The sequence below is a fragment of the Triticum aestivum genome, chromosome 1D, assembly GCF_018294505.1.
Source record: "Triticum aestivum cultivar Chinese Spring chromosome 1D, IWGSC CS RefSeq v2.1, whole genome shotgun sequence".
Taxonomy (NCBI): Eukaryota; Viridiplantae; Streptophyta; class Magnoliopsida; order Poales; family Poaceae; genus Triticum; species Triticum aestivum.
In genome coordinates this window covers 9548815-9558487 of record NC_057796.1, presented here as the reverse complement: position 1 = coordinate 9558487, position 9673 = coordinate 9548815, and positions in this window count along the sequence as shown.

The following is a 9673-nucleotide window of genomic DNA, read 5'->3' as shown; positions in this document are numbered from 1 at the left end:
ACCAGGGCGCTTGAGCTTGTTCTGGTAAGGAATACACCCCCGCGTAATTAGCTCCATATGGTTGCATTCTAATTAATGAAGCCAAATTTCTAAATGGTTCACATTCCTTCCGCAGGAGGCTAAAAGCAGTAGCACGGGGTCATCTCAGAGCTCCCCTTCTGACACCCCTTTAAATAGGGCGTTGAACGTAATGAAAAACAAGGATAAGCTCAGTAAGCCGTCGTCAGCTGGTCGTGTGGCCAGCAAAGGCTTGTCCACAAAATGGTCGTCATACTATACCGCTGGTGGGCGGAAGGAGAAAAAGACCAGCTCGGAAAGCCAGTCGCGCGAGGTTCAAAAGCTCAAGGCACAAGTGGCGCGGATTTCGGAGATTGTCCAAGAGCAAGTGCAACAACAACAGGGAACGACGCTCACCGCCATTGTGCCTACCTTGATTCAGGGGCTGACGACGTGGATTGCGGGCGCCAACAGGGGCCTCCCCCGGTTCCCAGCTTCACAGCCAGCAACTCGCACAACGCGTAGGCGGCGCCATTGGTGTCTCCGGCGGAGGCGGTATTCATGTCTCCGGCGCCGGCATGGGCATTGGAGCTTAATGCACCCGGGTGTACGCCGGCCGGCACCTCGCCAGCAAGCGGCCCCTCGGTCAGTTGCATGCCCGCCGTTGGTGGTGCCTCGGCATTAGCCGAGCTCGACGGCATCACGGTAACTAAGCCTCTCGGCCGACGACTTCATCTCCTTGCCTTTGACTGGGCATCCCTAACGCCCTACATGTTTTCGCAGGGCGCCGCTGACATTCCTTGCACTCTCCTGCACTTCGTGGGCGGCGAGTTGGGCGATGTCGCCAAGGGCAGAATCGTTCAACTGGGCAACCGCGTGTTCCACGGTAGTCAGATGCCACCGACCTTGTATAGGGTTGAACTGGTTCGGGTGCTGCCAGGCTGCGACGAGTTGTTACCTCCGATTCGAACTGCTGGGGCCGACGAAGATGATGTGATGACCCTCAGCGCCTGCGTAAGCTGGCCCCTGCTTTGGCCGAAGTGCCAGATTCGTTTGGGGGTGGGGGACACCACCCCACAGACAAGACCGCCAGTCGTGCCAGCGCCAAGCCATGGCAAGAACACCGCAACGCTACCGGACATGCCGAACATCCCTATGGCACAGGATCCGGACATGCATATGGCACAGGATCCGGACGACGACGACAACGACGACAGTATATTTTCCAACGTCGATAAGTACTTTGCCGAACATGGGTACGGTGACGAGTTCTGCGGGCCTCCTTCTCAAGAACCCAACCCTGAAAAAGACGACCGCGATCTAGCTAGTACGGCGGAGAAACCCAATTGCAACAGGCGTCCTCTGGCGTTCAGTTCTCAGGAGACGCCTCCAGCTGCCGCCTTCACCGAGCCTCAGATAGCTGAGGTGCGAAATATTATCAGCCCCAACACGCTCAAGAAGGCGGTCTGTGAGCAGAACTCGATCCCATTACAGCATATTAGGAAGAAGGGACGGAAACGAAAGACTAACAAGGGCGCCAGTGCGAGCCAGCCGGCACCGAGTACGATCCGTGCTCAGGACGGGCCACCTTCACCTAAGGATATCTCGAGGAGGGTGCATGTGGCGGGTAGGGCGATGCTACCGACAAATATGCTCAATGCTGCAACCGGTGCTATGCGGAGTCTGCATGACAGTGTTCTTTCTTTGGAGAAGCGGCGTCTCAGAGAGAATGATGTGGCATACCCGGTTTTCATGGCCAAGGTGCCAGAGGGCAAGGGCTTTGTGGATAGCGTCGTCGGGGGTACGATCGTCCTGCGGTTTGATGACATCTTTGCTATGCTTAACCTTCATCCGCTGCACTACACCTTCGTTCGGCTGTTTTCGCTGAGTATGGACATGCGGATCATTAGAGACAAGACCCTGGACATTGTGATAGTCGACCCCTTCTACATGCGTGCCAAGATCTTGGGCAGCGCTGGAGACCGGCAAGTCGCGAGTTCACACCTCGAAGGCGTCATTCTGGCTAACCCAGATAAGGATAACTTCCTCGTGCCTTACTTTCCCGAGTAAGTCATCTCCTAACCGCCCCCTAACATATGATTTCTTAGATTTTGATCGTTCTTTTTTTTCTAACATTCCGTGTTCTGTGCAGTGACACACATTGCACACTCATCCTCTTAAGCCCGAAATATTCCATGGCCACGTATTTCGACCCGGACCGTGACTCCAAGATAGACTACACAAATAACAAGAAAGTTCTTGATGATGCTCTCCCCGGCTACGCCGCATCTGGAGGCACCTTTAAGAGGCCAGCTCGTAGGTACGGCAGGCATGTGTTCACCCACAATACGACGTTCCCCTGCGTCAAGCAGCCGCCTGGCGGTCAGAAGGATGCCTACTACGCCCTCCATCACATGCGGGCGATCGTACGGGACCATATTCACCTTCTGCTACCAAATAATCTCAAAGGTTGGGCCGCAAGCTTGGCGGCAATCCAGGACGAGGACATCCGACAAGAATTCTTTCGCATCCAGTCGGAGCTTGCAGAAATAATCCATCAAGATGTCCTTCGTACCTCGGGGCAGTTCTACCTGAAATTGCAACCGTCCAACAGTGAGATAGACACAACGCTACAAATGCAGGCCGACAACGCCCGCGACTTCATGACCATCACGACAGACGGCGGCTTCATCCACGCTCCGGTCCCATGAGTCGAGTCGAAAGTAGTGATGCTATGTGTAGTTCTGAAACATTGATTAGCTCATGTTGTAATTAAACTTTAATGAACTTGTATGTCTCTTTGGTTTGGACAGTCGTTCAACTTAGATGTAATCGATTATATTTATTAGTAGGACCATGAATCGTGCTATTAATGTCTTGCTTTTCTCTTCCGATCCTTTTGTTGCATACTTATATATTGCTTATGTATTGTCTGTTGTTTCGCTAGTGCATAGAGATGCCGTCGTATGTCGTGTACAAGGGTAAGGTTCCCGGAGTCTACGATGACTGGGAGGAGTGTCGGAGACAGGTTCACCATTTCAGCGGTAACAGTTACAAAGGGTACACCACTAGGGCGGAGGCGGAATCTAGATACGCGCGCTATCTAGCGGGAGAGAGGAGGGAGCGTTGGAGGAACCGGATGAAGACCAGTTTCATCGCGATGATGCTCATCGTGATGACCGCAACTCTCTTCTATGTGATGGCAGTTTAGATGATCGATATCGACTTGTAATGTGAAGACAAACTCGCTACTCGCGGTCTCTAAACTTGTAATGTTCTATCTTTGTTCGGTCTTTTGAATTCGGAGACTAATATGATGAATTGTATTCGGAGACTAATCTTCTATTGTATTCGATGAATCTGCTGTTGCTGTGTGGTGCTGTTTATATTCTGTCCAATAATATATTTTGTAATCTGTGCAAATATGAGAAAATAAAAAAAAATCCCTAATATACATACTAATGGCGCATCACCCCTACGTGCGCCATTAGTATGCCAAAGGATACTAATGGCGCATCACCCCGCCGTGCGCCATTAGTATGGCAAAGCACATGGGTAAATATGGCCCCCAGGGAGGCATACTAATGGCGCACCGTGGCCTATACTAATGGTGCACTGCCTGGTGCGCCATTAGTATACCAGATACTAATGGCACACCAGTGGTGCGCCATTAGTAAAAAATACTAGTGGCGTGGTACTAGTGGCGCACCAGTAGTGCGCCATTAGTAGGCAAAACTGGTGCGCCACTAGTAGGCCTTTTCCTAGTAGTGTGTTATTATTGTTGAGAGAACTTGCACTAGTGAAAGTATGAAACCTAGGCCTTGTTTCCGAGCATTGCAATACTGTTTACGCTCACTTTTATCATTAGTTACCTTGCTGTTTTTATATTTTCATATTACAAAAACCTATATCTATCATCCATATTGCACTTGTATCACCATCTCTTCGCCAAACTAGTGCACCTATACAATTTACCATTGTATTGGGTGTGTTGGGGACACAAGAGACTCTTTGTTATTTGGTTGCAGGGTTGTTTGAGAGAGACTATATTCATCCTACACCTCCCATGGATTGATAAACCTTAGGTCATCCACTTGAGGGAAATTTGCTACTGTCCTACAAACCTCTGCACTTGGAGGCCCAACAACGTCTACAAGGAGAAGGTTGCGTAGTAGACATCATGGTTCCAAAGAGCCTCTCCATAGTCTGGTGCTTCTCCAAATTAAATTCCCACAAAGGGCATGTTCGGCTCTGGCATGGAAGGATCCGGCGAACGAGCATCACCTGGATCACATTGACGAGCTTGATGATTTTATCCACCATGCTCTGGATGCGCGTTCGCAGCGCTATCAGTTTGTCCGACGAAGACCAATTTGGGCCCTTCTCTATCCAGGAGGTGAGCCGCATTGGGGCTCCGGACTTGAACTCGGGAGCCGCAGCCCAAGTGGCGTCACGAGGCTCTGTGATATACAACCACAACTTCTGCCACTCCTTGACGATCTCCACAAACGTGCCTTTGGGCCATATGACGTTGGGCATCTTGCTCATCATGGCTCCTCCGCACTCCGCGTGTTGGCCATCCACCACCTTCGGCTTCACGTTGAAGATCTTGAGCCACAGCCCGAAGTGGGCCTGGATGCGGAGGAAAGCCTCACACATGACAATGAATGCCGAGATGTTGAGGAAAGAGTTCGGGGCTAGATCATGGAAATCTAGATCTAGCCCGTAATAGAACATTAGTCCGCAGACGAAAGGGTGGAGTGGAGACCCTAGCCCGCGGACGAAATGAGGGAGGAACACCACCCTCTAGTTGGGCTTCGGTGTAGGGACGACTTGCCCCTTGGCCGGAAGCCGGTGGGCGATTTCCTTTGCCAGATACCCGGCCTCCCAAAGCTCGACGATGTCCTTCTCCTTAACGGAGGAGGCCATCCACTTTCCTTGCCCTCCAGATCCGGACATGGTTGAGTGCTTGCTTGAGGTGGAAAGGAATAGAACTTGGGTGCTGGAGGTCAAAGATGGGAAGGCAGAGGAAGAGAGAAGGCGTGGGTGAAGAAAGGGAATCCTTATCCCCTTATAAAGGCAGTGAATATCGAACGCCTCCCCACTCACCTTAAAACTCCCCTATTCCCAAGGGTTGTGCAAACGACACGATTGGATTACCCACACCCGTATTAATGAGAATCCCGCGATAAGGGGACACGATCTCTGCTTTGACAAGACATGCCAATGGAAACCGCATCTCGAAACACGGAACGGCGGACGAAAACGGCTTGAAATAATGACCGGGCTGACGTGATGTCATCTTGCAAAAAGTTGTCAGCCAATGGGACTCGAGAAATATTATACTCTCTACGGCTGTGTGTGTGGTACCTGTGTTGCAGATCCGGACACGATTGTTTCGTTCGAAGACTATATTGGAGTATTCAGAAAGGGGAACCCGCCTTGCAATGCCGAAGACAATCTGCGTGCCGGACACCACGTCATTGAAGCCTGGTTCAGGGGCTACTGAGGGAGTCGTGGACTAAGGGGTCCTCGGGCGTCCGGCCTGTCAGCCATGGGCCGGACAGATGGCCTGTGAAGATACGAAGACCGAAGACTCTCACCCATGTCCGGATGGGACTCTCCTTGGCGTGGAAGGCAAGCTTGGCGATCAAATATGAAGATTTCCTTCTCTGTAACCGACTTGATGTAACCGTAGATCCCTCCGGTGTGTATATAAACTGGAGGGCTTAGTCCGCATCGGCAGATATACAATCATAGTCATACAGGCTAGACTTTCTAGGGTTTTAGCCATTACGATCTCGTGGTAGGTCAACTCTTGTAATACTCATATTCATCAAGATCAATCAAGCAGAAAGTAGGGTATTACCTCCATAGAGAGGGCCCGAACCTGGGTAAACATTGTGTCCCCCGTCTCCTGTTACCATCAACCCTAGACGCACAGTTTGGGACCCCCTACCCGAGATCCGCCGGTTTTGACACCGACACCTTATACTACTCGTTGTGTGTGTGTGTATTGAACGCGCGAGTGGTACTTGTTGGTTGTGGAGGTTTGGTTTATTTATAAAGCGGGGCGAAAGCTTTTTTGTTAACTGGAAGCCTAGCTAAGTCAACTTGCGAATGTGCTCTTGCAGCCAAGCAATCTCCTCCTTTTAGTCTACCATCCTTAGAGTATCTCTAACAGATCCCTTATCTCGCTGATCATTATACTACGATTACAGTTCGCGGAAAACGCATTTTACCGGCTAGCCCGAGGCTGCCGCCGAACAGACCCTGCATAGCGGAACTGTAAAACAGACTATTCTGTTTTGCTGTTTCGCTATGCGGAGTCTGTTCGGCCGTAGCCCGCGCCACAAAACTAGTGGTTTTTTCTGAATTTGACACATATTTCGCATATTACAAAGAATTACGAATTCAATATAAGTTAAAGTGTGAATATTGTAATACAACAATCATCCAAATAACAATAATTATTCAAATCACCGAATTAAACTGAAAATTCAATACAAGAATTGTCCCAAATACAACAATAATGCAATAATACAAATCACACATGAATTAAATGAAATGAATTTAAAAATAGCAGGTTTTACCGCCCATGCTTTTCCAATGGTGCTCAATGCGATTCTCCTGAAGCTGATTGTGGGTGTGTGCGTCTCCAATCTGCTGGTTTGTCTCGAGAAATGCTTGTATGCGGTCAGGGTCTCTAGCTGGCTTCACATGTCTACTGACATTGTCGTAGAAGAACTACAAGTTCATGTCCCTCTCATTTTTTATGATCATGTTGTGAACAATCACACAAGAAGTCATGATGTTGTTCAGGGTTAACTTGTCCCAAAAACGAGCAGGGCCATAAACAATGGCAAACCAAGATTGCGAAACCCAAAAGGCTCTTTCAATATCTTTTCAGGCAGCCTCTTGTAGATTTGCAAATTCAAGATGCTTCCTAGTTGTGGGATGTTTGATGCTCTTGACAAATGCACACCAAGAAGCGTAAATAACATCTGCAAGATAGTACACCTATGTGTACTCATGCCCATTCACCGTGTAGTTGCAAGCATGAGCATCACCACTAGCCAATCTAGCGAACAAATAAGACGTTTGCAACACATTGATATCATTGAGAGTACCCAGCATACCAAAAAAGGAATGTCAACTTCATAAATCCTCGGATGATGCGGCCTCTAGCATAATTGTTGCATCACGAGACTTGCCACAATACTGCACGTGCCATCCCTTCAGGCTGTTTTTCCAATTCAATGCATGCAATCAACGCTTCCTAGCATGCCGGGCCAACTTCGCCTCTTATTTGCCGCCATCAACTTTTTTGTGTCTTCCTCGTTGGGTGCACGAAGATAGACAGGACCAAAGACGCGGATGATCACTTTGGTGAACATACGCACTGACTCAATTGTAGTATCTTCGCCAACGCGAATATATTCGTCTGCATAGTCAGCCGGAATACCATATGCAATTACCCGCATAGCTGCCGAGATTTTTTGATATGCGCTAAAGCCCAACAAGCCCGCAGCTTTTCTCCTTTGAGTAAAAAAACGAGAATTTCCCTCGCAAGCTTGCACTATTTTTATGAAGAGGGATCAACACATTCGATACGTTCTCCGGAAGAGGTGTGGCGGATACGTAGGATTGTCCACGAAGTAGTCTTGCATCAACATCCGATTGCCTGCACTTCTAGGGGATCATCCCTGACCCAAGTATGTTCATTTATCAATACCTCTCATTTTTTTGATGAGTGACTCAAGGCGCTATAAAAAAATTATTGGGCACGTTCGTGTAGGTGAAAGGATGACAACATCGTTGCTCCAGTCTAGTTGGAGCCTTTTTACCGAAGTCTTTGGAGTATTTCTTCTAGCAGAGATTGAAACTACGAAGAAGGTGTTTCCAAGAGATTTCACTGTAATTCTTAGTCATAGAGGTTAATTTGTATTTTCTTGGAGCTATTTCTCGTTCAACGCAAGAGCGCTTTTACTCCCCATCCAGTGTTTTCTTTTGTTCCCTCGCTTTCGTGTTCGCTTGATCTCTATTGTTCATTGGTTCGATCTGGGTTTTCATCTTTTTTTTCACTTCTTGTCGTTTTCTTTCCGCTTGGTTTGTAGGTGCATGTTTTTCTTTGTGTTTTTCATCTGTTTTATCCTTTCTTTTCTCAGATTCCATGGGTTTTTTCTTTCTCTTTCTCTATGCTTTCTTTGGTTTTCTTTATTTCTTTTTCTTGTTTATATTGCTTATCTTAGTTTTTAGTAATTTTTTTTGCATTGATTTTCTTTCAGTTTTTGTTTTCATTGTTTCTTTCCTGGTTTCTGTCGGGGGGGGGGGGGGGGGGGTTCCCCACCTGAATGAATTTATTGATGAAAGAACGGGCACGGATCTTGAATCGAATTATAATTAAAAGCAGGCCATCACGGTGGGCAGGGAACCGGCTCATCGATCCTAGCAACATTTCAGCCTTTGACTCATGGGTCACATGCACGCACGCACGCACGCCTCCGGTCTGAACAAACGATGCAACTTTATGCTGGATCAACGCTGTGTGGCCAAATGAGCCGTTGCTGTTCTTGAGTATATTGAGTAGTCTCTCTCAGCTCCATCACGCCATCAAGCTCTTGAGTATATTAATGACTCTTCTGACTTCCAGAGGGTTATTATCATCTGCAATGAAAATGTTTACTTATCCGTGGAGGTCGAGCCATCAGTTCAAATCCTCAACCCACAGATGCATTGGCCCAATACCCAAGCACGCTTGGTTTTAGTTTCGACGTGTCCTCACATGCCTGCTGTCGATTCATAAGCAATGACTAACAAGTATATATAGACAGGTTTGTCTCGATCAAGAAATGAAAAGTAAAGAAAACTGTTTTCCTTTAGTTCCAGCTCACTCTTTCCGAATACAGCGAGGAGGATGGCTGAGGCGCCCCCCGAGGCGATCTCCGACGTGTCGCCGCTCGTGGGTGGTCTCCCCCTCACCGGCGGCCTCCGGCGCCCCCATCCTCTCCTCTCCGTCCCCTGCCCTCTTCCCCTGGCCTGCCGCCCTCGTTCCCCTCGACGCCGGCCCCGGCTGGCACCTCCGCCCCGTGCTCTTAGGCGCGGATCTGCTGGGCGGATTGGACGGACGACGAGGACAGCGCCGAGGCCACAACCCTCGCGTCGGGCCTCCCCTGCCCCCTGGAGCTTCGGAGACCGGCTGCGGCGGCCATCGCCGCCGACGAGCTCGTTTCTCCCCCGCCCCCGCTCCCCGTTTCCCTCCCCTCCCCTTGCGGACGCGGCAGCCGGCCCGTCCCGCACCACCTTCCCCACCTCCGTCAGGCACTGTCCAGGTTGCCGGTCGCCGCGGTCGTGGGGCCCGAGCGAGAGCTTGGGGGGTGGCCCGGAGGTCGGAGCTCGGCCGCGCGGCGCTGTCATGGCGGCACTCTCCACCGGCGGTCTCCGGGTCTCTGCATCCTCGAGCCCCCTTGCTGCCGCTGGGTCCCCTCGCTTCGCCGGCTGCCGTTATCCGCGCGCCCAAGTTTCGCCCCTTTTGTCCCTCGGCGGCTGCGGCTGTGGCCACGGTCGGCGGTCGGGCGGCGGCGCCGGTGCGCGAGCGGGAAACCCTACCCGCCCCTCTCCCGCTGCTGGTTGGGGGGTTGGGCCAGCCCGGGCCGCCTGGGCCTTTTGGGTCGGG